Raw genomic sequence first — 13,116 nt, forward strand, 5'->3', positions numbered from 1 at the left:
CTTTACTACAGGAAGGATGTGGAGGCCCATGGAGAGGGTGCAGAAGAGGATCATTAAGATACACCAGGAATGGCGATCGGGCGGGAGAGTGGAGTTGAGGTAAAAGTTCATTGAATGGCAGAGCAGGACCGAGGGGCCGTATGACCTACTCCTGCTCCTATTTCTTATGTTCTTATGAGAAGCTTTGGCTATCATTGAATCTTACAGCGCAGGAGTCCATTCGGCCCATCGTGCCTGTGACGGCTCTTTGATCGAGCGATCCCATCAGTCCCACTCCCCCCACCCCCCCCACTCTTTCCCCACAGCCCTGCAAATTTCTCCTTTTCAACTATTTATCCAATTCCCTGTTTGAAAGTTACTATTGAATCTGCCCTTTCAGGCAGCGCGTTCCAGATCACAACAACTCGCTGCGTAAAAACATTCTCCTCTCCCCCTCTGGTTCTTTTGCTAATAACCGTAAATCTGTGCCCTCTGGTTACTGACCCTCCCGTCACTGGAAACACTTTATCCTTATTTACTCTATCAAACCCCCTCGTGATTTTGAACACCTCCATCAATCTCCCCTTAACCTTCCCTGCTCTAAGGAGAACAACCCCAGCTTCTCCAGTCTCTCCACATCACTGAAGTCCCTCATTGAAATAAGAAAGACTTGCATTTATATAGCGCCTATCACGGCCACCGGACGTCTCAAAGCGTAGTCAATGAAGTACTTTTTGAAATGTAGTCACTGTTGTAATGTAGGAAATGTGGCAGCCAATTTGTGCACAGCAAGCTCCCACAAACAGCAATGTGATAATGACCAAATAATTTGCTTGAGTGATAAATGTTGGCCAAGGAAACCAGGGATAACACCCCCGCTCTTCTTCAACATGGTGCCATGGGATTTTTTACGTCTACCTGAAAGAGCAGATGGGGCTTCGGTTCAACGTCTCATCCAAAAGACGACCCCTCCGACAGCGCAGCGCTCCCTCAGTACTACCCCTCCGACAGTGCAGCACTCCCTCAGTACTGCCCCTCCGACAGTGCAGCGCTCCCTCAGTACTGCCCCTCCGACAGTGTAGCGCTCCCTCAGTACTGCCCCTCCGACAGTGCTGCATTCCCTCAGTACTGCCCCTCCGACAGTGCAGCGCTCCCTCAGCACTGCCCCTCCGACAGTGCAGCGCTCCCTCAGTACTGCCCCTCCAACAGTGCAGCACTCCCTCAGTACTGCCCCTCCGACAGTGCAGCACTTCCTCAGTACTGCCCCTCCGACTGTGTGGCGCTCCCTCAGCACTGCCCCTGTGACAGTGCGGCGATCCCTCAGCAGTGCCCCTCCGACAGTGCGGCGCTCCCTCAGCACTGCATTGGGATTTTTGTCCTAGATTTTTATGCTTAAGTCTGTGAGTGGGACTGGAACCCACAGCCTTCTGACTCTGAGGTGAGAGAGTGCGAGCCACTGAGATAGCTGAGCTGACACACATAGGAGGAGAGATGAGAGAAATTGAGGCTTTTTTCATTCGATTGAAGCTCAAGAGATTGGTTGATAGAGGAATTCAAAATTACCCAGGCTTTTGATGAGGTAAATTGGGAATTGATTGCTGTAATTAGCCAATAACTCTATTATCATTACAGCATTGTATCACACAGCTCCCAGGATGGTAGAAGACGAACTAGATAAACCTGGGTCTTTTGTTGTCCAGCAATTCCAATGTTCCTTGAGGGTTTTTAGGACATGGATCACCCACCAGAATCACTGCTGGAAGTCACTGTTGTAATGTAAGAAGCACAGCAGCAAATTTGCGCACAGCAAGCTCCCACAAACAGCAATGTAATAATGACCAGATAATCTGTTTTAGTGATGTTGATTGAGGGATAGATGTTGGCCCAGGACAGCGGGAGAACTCCCCTGGAACACTGGACGTGGGATCTTTTACATCCACCTGAGAGGGCAGACGGGGTTCGGTTTAACAACTGGTCTGAAAGACAGCACCTCCAACAGCGCAGCGCTTCCTCAGTACTGCCCCTCCGACAGTGCAGCGCTCCCTCAGTACTGCCCCTCTGACAGTGCAGCGCTCCCTCAGTACTGCCCCTCTGACAGTGCGGCACTCCCTCAGTACTGCCCCTCCGACAGTGCGGTTCTGCACTGGAACACTATGAAGGCGAAGATGCAATTTAATTGAGATGTTTGTAAACAACAAAGGGCTCTAAAAGGGTGAATGGAGAATGATTATGTCCTCTGGTTTGGGCATCAGTGACAAAGGATCATCAATTTGAACTGGTCGCTCAGAGAGTCGGGGAAATGTCATTACACACAGAGAGTTGATGCTTTGCCACAGGGAATGGTTGAGGCAGTGACCATTGCACCCGTTAACATAGAAACATAGAAATTAGGTGCAGGAGTAGGCCATTCGGCCCTTCGAGCATGCACCGCCATTCAATGAGTTCATGGCTGAACATGTAACTTCAGTACCCCATTCCTGCTTTCTCGCCATACCCCTTGATCCCCCTAGTAGTAAGGACTACATCTAACTCCTTTTTGAATATATTTAGTGAATTGGCCGCAACAACTTTCCATGGTAGAGAATTCCACAGGTTCACCATTCTCTGGGTGAAGAAGTTTCTCCTCATCTCGGTCCTAAATGGCTTACCCCTTATCCTTAGACTGTGACCTCTGGTTCTGGACTTCTCCAACATTGGGAACATTCTTCCTGCATCTAACCTGTCTAAACCCATCAGAATTTTAAACATTTCTATGAGATCCCCTCTCATTCTTCTGAACTCCAGTGAATACAAGCCCAGTTGATCCAGTCTTTCTTGATATGTCTGTCCCGCCATCCCGGGAATCAGTCTGGTGAACCTTCGCTGCACTCCCTCAATAGCAAGGATGTCCTTCCTCAAGTTAGGAGACCAAAACTGTACACAATACTCCAGGTGTGGCCTCACCAAGGCCCTGTACAACTGTAGTAACACTTCCCTGCCCCTGTACTCAAATCCCCTCGCTATGAAGGCCAACATGCCATTTGCTTTCTTAACCGCCTGCTGTACCTGCATGCCAACCTTCAATGACTGATGTACCATGACACCCAGGTCTCGTTGCATCTCCCCTTTTCCTAATCTGTCACCATTCAGATAATAGTCTGTCTCTCTGTTTTTACCACCAAAGTGGATAACCTCACATTTATCCACATTATACTTCATCTGCCATGCATTTGCCCACTCACCTAACCTATCCAAGTCACTCTGCAGCCTTGTAGCATCCTCCTCGCAGCTCACACTGCCACCCAACTTCGTGTCATCCGCAAATTTGGAGATACTACATTTAATCCCCTCGTCGAAATCATTAATGTATAATGCAAACAGCTGGGGCCCCAGCACAGAACCCTGCGGTACCCCACTAGTCACTGCCTGCCATTCTGAAAAGTACCTATTTACTCCTATTCTTTGCTTCCTGTCTGACAACCAGTTCTCAATCCACGTCAGCACACTACCCCCAATCCCATGTGCTTTAACTTTGCACATTAATCTCTTGTGTGGGACCTTGTCGAAAGCCTTCTGAAAGTCCAAATACACCACATCAACTGGTTCTCCCTTGTCCACTCTACTGGAAACATCCTCAAAAAATTCCAGAAGATTTGTCAAGCATGGTTTCCCTTTCACAAATCCATGCTGACTTGGACCTATCATGTCACCTCTTTCCAAATGCGCTGCTATGACATCCTTAATAATTGATTCCATCATTTTACCCACTACCAATGTCAGGCTGATCGGTCTATAATTCCCTGTTTTCTCTCTCCCTCCTTTTTTAAAAAGTGGGGTTACATTGGCTACCCTCGACTCCATAGGAACTGATCCAGAGTCTATGAAATGTTGGAAAATGACTGTCAATGCATCCGCTATTTCCAAGGTCACCTCCTTAAGTACTCTGGGATGCAGTCCATCAGGCCCTGGGGATTTATCGGCCTTCAATCCCATCAATTTCCCCAACACAATTTCCCGACTGATAAGGATTTCCCTTAGTTCCTCCTTCTTACTAGACCCCCTGACCCCTTTTATATCCGGAAGGTTGTTTGTGTCCTCCTTAGTGAATACCGAACCAAAGTACTTGTTCAATTGGTCTGTCATTTCTTTGTTCCCCGTTATGACTTCCCCTGATTCTGACTGCAGGGGACCTACGTTTGTCTTTACTAACCTTTTTCTCTTTACATATCTATAGAAGCTTTTGCAGTCCGTCTTAATGTTCCCTGCAAGCTTCCTCTCGTACTCTATTTTCCCTGCCCTAATCAAACCCTTTGTCCTCCTCTGCTGAGTTCTAAATTTCTCCCAGTCCCCGGGTTCGCTGCTATTTTTGGCCAATAAGGGAAAGATGGATAAATGTTTGAAAGAGAGGAAATATTTGGCCAGGGCTATTGGGTGGGGGGTGGGGGGCGGCGCGGGGGGGCAGCGAGGGGCCGGGGGGGGTGTGGGGGTGTGGGGGGAGAGTGGGGCAATAGGATTAATTTTAGATTGCTGCAACAAAGAGTCAGCATAGAATTGATAGGCTGAATTTCTTCTCTCAGAGGGTTGTAAATCTCAGAGAGCTGTGGAAGCTGGGACATTGAATGGATTTAAAACAGAGATAGACAGCTTCTTAACCGATAAGGGAATAAAGGGGTTATGGGGAGCGGGCGGGGAAGTGGACCTGAGTCCATGATCAGATCAGCCATGATCTTATTGAATGGTGATCCAGGCTCGAGGGGCCGTATGGCCTACTCCTGCTCCTATTTCTTATGTTCTTATGTTCTGTCTTGTAAGATTCCCTACTTCTAATAACTTGCATTTCTATAGCACCTATAATGTAAAACACATCCCGATGGACTTCAATAATGGACATGACACTAGAAAAGGAGGTGTTAAGCAGAGTGAATGGCAGCTGGTTTTGGAGAAGGTTGCTAAAGGAAAAGAGAGAAGGGGAGAGGGTTTGGTTTGGAGGTTGCTGGAGAGGGGCAGGGCAGCCAGTAGTGTTTGGGGTGGAGGGAACAAGGAGTACACCAGGGGCGGGGGTCGAAGGGTGACAAGTGGAGAGGGGGATGATATTCAAAGCTGGACAAGGTTCCAGAGAACAGCCTGGATCAAGCCCAAGGAGATCTGAAGATGAAGGTGAGGAGTTAATTTATTGGGGGACAAGGAATCCTCGGTGAGGACGGCGGGGTTGGTGAGGGATGAGTGGGATTTAGTTCGGTTGCATGTTGACTTTCATTAGTTCTCAACTTATTTTGTCTTTCTCTGACTCTTTTGCCCTGGATGCTGACAGCGGAATGGGCTCAGGACATTTATAGAAAACAGTGAAGGCATTTTCAGTTAGGTGTCAGCCGTGGCTCAGTGAGTAGCACTCTCGCCTCTGAGTCAAAACATTGTGGGTTCAGATCCCACTCCAGGGACTTGAACAGGTAATCCAGGCCAACACTCCCAGTGCAGTACTGAGGGAGTGCCACACTGTCGGAGGGGTAGTACTGAGGGAGCGCCGCATCGTTGGAGGGGCAGTACTGAGGGAGTACCACACTGTCGGAGGGGCAGTACTGAGGGAATGCCACACTGTCGGAGGGGCAGTACTGAGGGAGTGCTGCACTGTCGGAGGGGCAGTACTGAGGGAGCGCCACACTGTCGGAGGGACAGTACTGAGGGAGCGCTGCACTATCGGAGGTACTGTCTTTTGGATGAGACATTAAACCGAGGTCCCGTCTGCCCTTTCAGGTGACATAAAAGATCCCACGCCACTATTCAAAAAAGAGCAGGGGAGTTCTCCCCAGTGTCCAATTTTAATCCCTTGACCAACATCACTAAAACAAATTATCTGGTCATTATCTCATAGCTGTTTGTGGGAGCTTGCTGTGCACAAATTGGCTGCCACGTTTCCTACATTACAACAGTGACTACACTCCAAAACAACTTCATTGGCTGAAAAGCGCTTTGGGACATCCTGAGGTGGTGAAAGGCGCTATATAAATGCTCCATTGGTCTGACAATATTCTGTCAGACTGCTGTGCGATCCTGTGCCAGTCCTGTTTCCCACACTGCGCCCTTACTGAGTCTGAGTGTCATTGCTAAAGTCTAGGGCGGGCAACTAATTGGAGTCTTTGTTTGCAGGGAGACTTTGCAAGATAATCTGATAGCCCCAGGCTGGCCCAGCCAATGCGCCAAACTAGAGAAACAACAGCAGCCAACAACTGCAGCACGACGCGATTGTAACCCTGCCACATGTGAACCGAGGCTGTGTAACTCGAGCTGCAGGTGTAGTCAGTAGAAAATAAAATCATAAAGTGATAGGCTGCAAGAGGAACGGCAAATATTGAAGGCCGAGAAATTCTAAAGTGTGGGGCCGGGGTTGGGAGGTTCCACTGGAAAATTTAGCATTTTTTACATTTAAGATGATGTTTTCTAATTATTTTTTAAGCAGTTTTTAACTCTAAAAGAAAAACAAAACGTCATTTGGATTTTTGCTTTGTCAAAGGTTGACTCGACACCCTCCCCATGACCGCCCCCCCTCCCTCCCCGCCCCACACATGAAACTTCACACCTTTTCATGGTGATACTGGAACTCAAAACATGGAACTCTCCAAAAGTTGTTGAGGCTGGCGGTCAGTTGAAGGTTTTGAAACAGAGGTTGATAGATTGTAGTTAGGCCAGGCGTACTAAGGGTTATGGAACCAAGACGGGTGGATGGAGTTAAGATACAGATCGGCCATGGTCTAATTGTAGGGGGGAACATGCTCGAGGGGCTGAATGGCCTCCTCCTTGTTCCCAAGTGTTGAGAGCCTAGCCGGTATTGTGGTGGGACGGGTCACATGTCCTTTATAGAACCAGCCTGATTTTCAGCGGGGTTGCAACACAATGTTGGTGCAAATTGGCATTGAACTGTCAAACTTGCTCGGAGAGACCACAGGAGGACTGATGTGGGGATTGAATCACGCCGCACTGGTTCAGCAGGATGAGGCTAAGGCACATTGACTGAGAAAGGTGTGGAGGGAGCTTCACTCTGCAGCTACCTGACACCGTACCTGAGCTGGGAGTGGGGTTTACCAAGCCTGAGCTGCCCCGGGAATGAAAGATTAACCTCCTGGCCACTGCTGCCAGCAACACCCATGAGCCAAATCATCGGGGCATTTAATAAATTGTGTATTTTGTTTTCATTTTCTTTGAACGCTTTAGTTTTTTAGTTATCGAAATAATGGATATGGTGAAAAAAATGGCTTGTTGGAATCATCCAGTCGGGTAATGAAGAGTCTGCTCGCTTTCCGATTGGCCGTGGGAAGGCGGGGCCCCGCGGGGATGGACATGTCGGGCGACCAATGGCGGGAGAGTGCTCATGCACATTGCCTTGTGCTGCTTCCCGTACCCGTGCTTGGCACATTAGGAGCCAGAAAGCCCGGGAAGCAGTCAGGGAAGAGCAAGTGCCGCCTTTTTATTCTTTGCAATCCCATCTGCACAAAGGCCTCCTTGAACTATCCATTGAAGGCCGGGCAGCAAAGCGTGGCCCTCGTACTGGACGAGGCCCTCCGCGGGTAAAACGTAAAGTGGGCCCTTCCAGAAACGACCATTGGCAATGGGTGCTCAACATCTGGAGCACTGCTCGGGCACCCCAACTGCGATATGGGGTAGCCCCCGACCGTGGGGGAGTGAGAGGAGTTGGGCAGGTTCCTATCATGCTTGGCCCCTCCCACCAGCATTTCCTTGTTGCCATGACTCTGCACATGCAAGTTTCTTCTTTCTTTCATTGAACTGAGATTCTAATGGGATATAGAAGGATAATTGGAATTGTTTCTGAAGGTGTTTATAATAATTGTTACAAAATAAACAATATTTGCTCACACTTACAGTGGCCATGCTCCCTGATACAATTTGAGAAGTTCTGTCCTACTTCGCTTTTCATTGACTCCACATATAAGGTCATGTGGCCAGAGCCAGATTGAGAATTGGTGCGTTCCGTGGAATCAGGACCATTTGCGTTCCTCCAGTGCAGTGCTGAGGGAGCGGCACACTGTCGGAGGGACAGTACTGAGGGAGTGCTGCACTGTCAGAGGGGCAGTACTGAAGGAGCACTGCACTGTCGGAGGGGCAGTGCTGAGGGAGTGCTGCACTGTCGGAGGGGCAGTACTGAGGGAGTGCTGCACTGTCGGAGGGGCAGTACTGAGGGAGCACCGCACTGTCGGAGGGGCAGTACTGAAGGAGCACTGCACTGTCGGAGGGGCAGTACTGAAGGAGCACTGCACTGTCGGAGGGGCAGTACTGAGGGAGTGCTGCACTGTCGGAGGGGCAGTACTGAGGGAGCACCGCACTGTCGGAGGGGCAGTACTAAGGGAGCGCCGCACTGTCGGAGGGGCAGTACTAAGGGAGCGCCGCACTGTCGGAGGGGCAGTGCTGAGGGAGTGCTGCACTGTCGGAGGGGCAGTGCTGAGGGAGTGCTGCACTGTCGGAGGGGCAGTGCTGAGGGAGCGCTGCACTGTCAGAAGGGCAGTACTGAAGGAGTGCTGCACTGTCGGAGGGGCAGTACTGAAGGAGCGCTGCACTGTCGGAGGGGCAGTACTAAGGGGGTGCTGCACTGTCGGAGGGGCAGTACTGAGGGAGTGCCGCACTGTCGGAGGGGCAGTACTGAGGGAGTGCTGCACTGTCGGAGGGGCAGTACTGAGGGAGCACCGCACTGTCGGAGGGGCAGTACTGAAGGAGTGCTGCACTGTTGGAGGGGCAGTACTGAAGGAGTGCTGCACTGTCGGAGGGGCAGTACTGAGGGAGCACCGCACTGTTGGAGGGGCAGTGCTTAGGGAGCGCTGCACTGTCGGAGAGGCAGTACTAAGGGAGCGCCGCTCTGTCGGAGGGGCAGTACTGAAGGAGTGCTGCACTGTCGGAGGGTCAGTACTGCGGGAGTGCTGCACTGTCAGAGGGGCAGTGCTGAGGGAGTGCTGCACTGTCAGAGGGGCAGTGCTGAGGGAGTGCTGCACTGTCAGAGGGGCAGTACTGAAGGAGTGCTGCACTGTCGGAGGGGCAGTACTGAGGGAATGCTGCACTGTCGGAGGGGCAATACTGAGGGAGCACCGCACTGTCGGAGGGGCAGTACTGAGGGAGAGCTGCAGGTCAGAGGTGCCGTCTTTTGGATGAGACGCTAAACCGAGGCCCCGTCTGCCCTCTGAGGTGGACGTAAAAGATCCCATGGCACTATTTTGAAGAAGAGCGGGGGAGTTATCCCCGGTGTCCTGCACCAATATTTATCCCTCAATCAGCATCACAAAAAAAACAGATTATCTGGTTATTATCACATTGCTGTTTGTGGGAGCTTGCTGTGCGCAAATTGGCTGCCATGTTTTCTACATTACAACAGTGACTACACTCCAAAAGTATTTCATTGGCTGTAAAGCGCTTTGAGACATCCGGTGGCCGTGAAAGACGCTAGATAAATGCAACTCTGTCTTTTTTCCACAGTAGCACACTCTTACACTCTTCCCCCCGCCCCCCCCGCACCCCGCTCTCCCCTCCGGCCCAAGATCCATTAACACATAAACATCCATTACCAGGGGAAGGATCATCTTTGTACAGTGGCCCCATATTCATTTGGGGCTCTTGGGCAAGGACCCTACCGACCTGGGTGTTAGTGCATGACTGCAAGTGGCCTTGTAATCTCAGCACTGTGTGGCCCCCTGATCTTCAGAAACATCCCAACTATCTGCATTTGGCGAGGACAGTCTGCGTTCTGGGGATTGTGTCCTCGTTCATCGACATTGACCAAGATCCCACCTCCACACTAAGTGCCCGTGCTCCCTCCCTCTGCTGCACCCTCAGCCATTAGCAGCGTGGTACACGGTGGATGGGAGGTCTCGTAGGATCGCACCCTCGAGACATGCACACAGAATCAAGGTGACACTCCCAGTGGAGTACGGAGAGACCGTCACACTGTCGGAGGTGCAGTACCAAGGGACTGTCACACTGTCGGAGGTGCAGTACCGAGGGACTGTCACACTGTCGGAGGTGCAGTACCGAGGGACCGTCACACTGTCGGAGGTGCAGTACCGAGGGACTGTCACACTGTCGGAGGTGCAGTACCGAGGGACCGTCACACTGTCGGAGGTGCAGTACCGAGGGACCGTCACACTGTCGGAGGTGCAGTACCGAGGGACTGTCACACTGTCGGAGGTGCAGTACGGAGAGACCGTCACACTGTCGGAGGTGCAGTACCGAGGGACTGTCACACTGTCGGAGGTGCAGTACCGAGGGACTGTCACACTGTCGGAGGTGCAGTACGGAGAGACCGTCACACTGTCGGAGGTGCAGTACCGAGGGACTGTCACACTGTCGGAGGTGCAGTACGGAGAGACCGTCACACTGTCGGAGGTGCAGTACCGAGGGACTGTCACACTGTCAGAGGTGCAGTACAGAGAGACCGTCACACTGTCGGAGGTGCAGTACCGAGGGACTGTCACACTGTCGGAGGTGCAGTACGGAGAGACCGTCACACTGTCGGAGGTGCAGTACCGAGGGTCTGTCACACTGTCGGAGGTGCAGTACTGAGGAACTGTCGGAGGTGCAGTACCGAGGAACTGTCGGAGGTGCAGTACCGAGGGACTGTCGGAGGTGCAGTACCGAGGGACTGTCACACTGTCGGAGGTGCAGTACCGAGGGACTGTCACACTGTCAGAGGTGCAGTACAGAGAGACCGTCACACTGTCGGAGGTGCAGTACCGAGGGACTGTCACACTGTCGGAGGTGCAGTACGGAGAGACCGTCACACTGTCGGAGGTGCAGTACCGAGGGACTGTCACACTGTCGGAGGTGCAGTACTGAGGAACTGTCGGAGGTGCAGTACCGAGGAACTGTCGGAGGTGCAGTACCGAGGGACTGTCGGAGGTGCAGTACCGAGGGACTGTCACACTGTCGGAGGTGCAGTACGGAGGGACTGTCACACTGTCGGAGGTGCAGTACTGAGGAACTGTCACACTGTCGGAGGTGCAGTACGGAGGGACTGTCACACTGTCGGAGGTGCAGTACCGAGGGACTGTCGCACTGTCGGAGGTGCAGTACGGAGGGACTGTCACACTGTCGGAGGTGCAGTACTGAGGAACTGTCGGAGGTGCAGTACCGAGGGACTGTCGGAGGTGCAGTACCGAGGGACTGTCACACTGTCGGAGGTGCAGTACGGAGGGACTGTCACACTGTCGGAGGTGCAGTACCGAGGGGCTGTCACACTGTCGGAGGTGCAGTACGGAGGGACTGTCACACTGTCGGAGGTGCAGTACGGAGGGACTGTCACACTGTCGGAGGTGCAGTACGGAGGGACTATCACACTGTCGGAGGTGCAGTACGGAGGGACTGTCACACTGTCGGAGGTGCAGTACCGAGGGACTGTCGGAGGTGCAGTCTTGAGGGACTGTCACACTGTCGGAGGTGTAATACCGAGGGTCTGTTGGAGGTGCAGTACCGAGGGACTGTCACACTGTCGGAGGTGCAGTACTGAGGGACTGTCACACTGTCGGGGGTGCAGTACCGAGGGACTGTCGGAGGTGCAGTACTGAGAGACTGTCACACTGTCGGAGGTGCAGTACTGAGGGACTGTCACACTGTCGGAGGTGCAGTACCGAGGGACTGTCACACTGTCGGAGGTGCAGTACCGAGGGACTGTCACACTGTCGGAGGTGCAGTACTGAGGGACTGTCACACTGTCGGAGGTGCAGTACCGAGGGGCTGTCACACTGTCGGAGGTGCAGTACCGAGGGACTGTCACACTGTCGGAGGTGCAGTACTGAGGGACTGTCACACTGTCGGAGGTGCAGTACCGAGGGGCTGTCACACTGTCGGAGGTGCAGTACGGAGGGACTGTCACACTGTCGGAGGTGTAGTACCGAGGGTCTGTTGGAGGTGCAGTACCGAGGGACTGTCACACTGTCGGAGGTGCAGTACTGAGGGACTGTCACACTGTCGGGGGTGCAGTACCGAGGGACTGTCGGAGGTGCAGTACTGAGGGACTGTCACACTGTCGGAGGTGCAGTACTGAGGGACTGTCACACTGTCGGGGGTGCAGTACCGAGGGACTGTCGGAGGTGCAGTACCGAGGGACTGTCACACTGTCGGAGGTGCAGTACCGAGGGACTGTCGGAGGTGTAGTACCGAGGGACTGTCACACTGTCAGAGGTGTAGTACCGAGGGTCTGTTGGAGGTGCAGTACCGAGGGACTGTCACACTGTCAGAGGTGCAGTACCGAGGGACTGTCGGAGGTGCAGTAACGAGGGACTGTCGCACTGTCGGAGGTGCAGTACCGAGGGACTGTCGGAGGTGCAGTACCGAGGGACTGTCACATTGTCGGAGGTGTAGTACGGAGGGACTGTCACACTGTCGGAGGTGCAGTAACGAGGGACTGTCGCACTGTCGGAGGTGCAGTACCGAGGGACTGTCGGAGGTGCAGTACCGAGGGACTGTCACACTGTCGGAGGTGCAGTACGGAGGGACTGTCACACTGTCGGAGGTGCAGTACCGAGGGACTGTCACATTGTCGGAGGTGCAGTACGGAGGGACTGTCACATTGTCGGAGGTGCAGTACGGAGGGACTGTCGCACTGTCGGAGGTGCAGTACTGAGGGACTGTCACACTGTCGGAGGTGCAGTACCGAGGGACTGTCACATTGTCGGAGGTGCAGTACGGAGGGACTGTCGCACTGTCGGAGGTGCAGTACCGAGGGACTGTCACACTGTCGGAGGTGCAGTACCGAGGGACTGTCACACTGTCGGAGGTGCAGTAACGAGGGACTGTCACACTGTCGGAGGTGCAGTACCGAGGGACTGTCACACTGTCGGAGGTGCAGTAACGAGGGACTGTCACACTGTCGGAGGTGCAGTACCGAGGGACTGTCACACTGTCGGAGGTGCAGTAACGAGGGACTGTCACACTGTCGGAGGTGCAGTACCGAGGGACTGTCGCACTGTCGGAGGTGCAGTACCGAGGGACTGTCGCACTGTCGGAGGTGCAGTAACGAGGGACTGTCGCACTGTCGGAGGTGCAGTCCCGAGGGACTGTCGGAGGTGCAGTACCGAGGGACTGTCACATTGTCGGAGGTGCAGTAACGAGGGACTGTCGCACTGTCGGAGGTGCAGTAACGAGGGACTGTCGCACTGTCGGAGGTGC

This window comes from Pristiophorus japonicus, chromosome 12 (genome assembly GCF_044704955.1).
Source record: "Pristiophorus japonicus isolate sPriJap1 chromosome 12, sPriJap1.hap1, whole genome shotgun sequence".
NCBI classification, from domain to species: Eukaryota; Metazoa; Chordata; class Chondrichthyes; family Pristiophoridae; genus Pristiophorus; species Pristiophorus japonicus.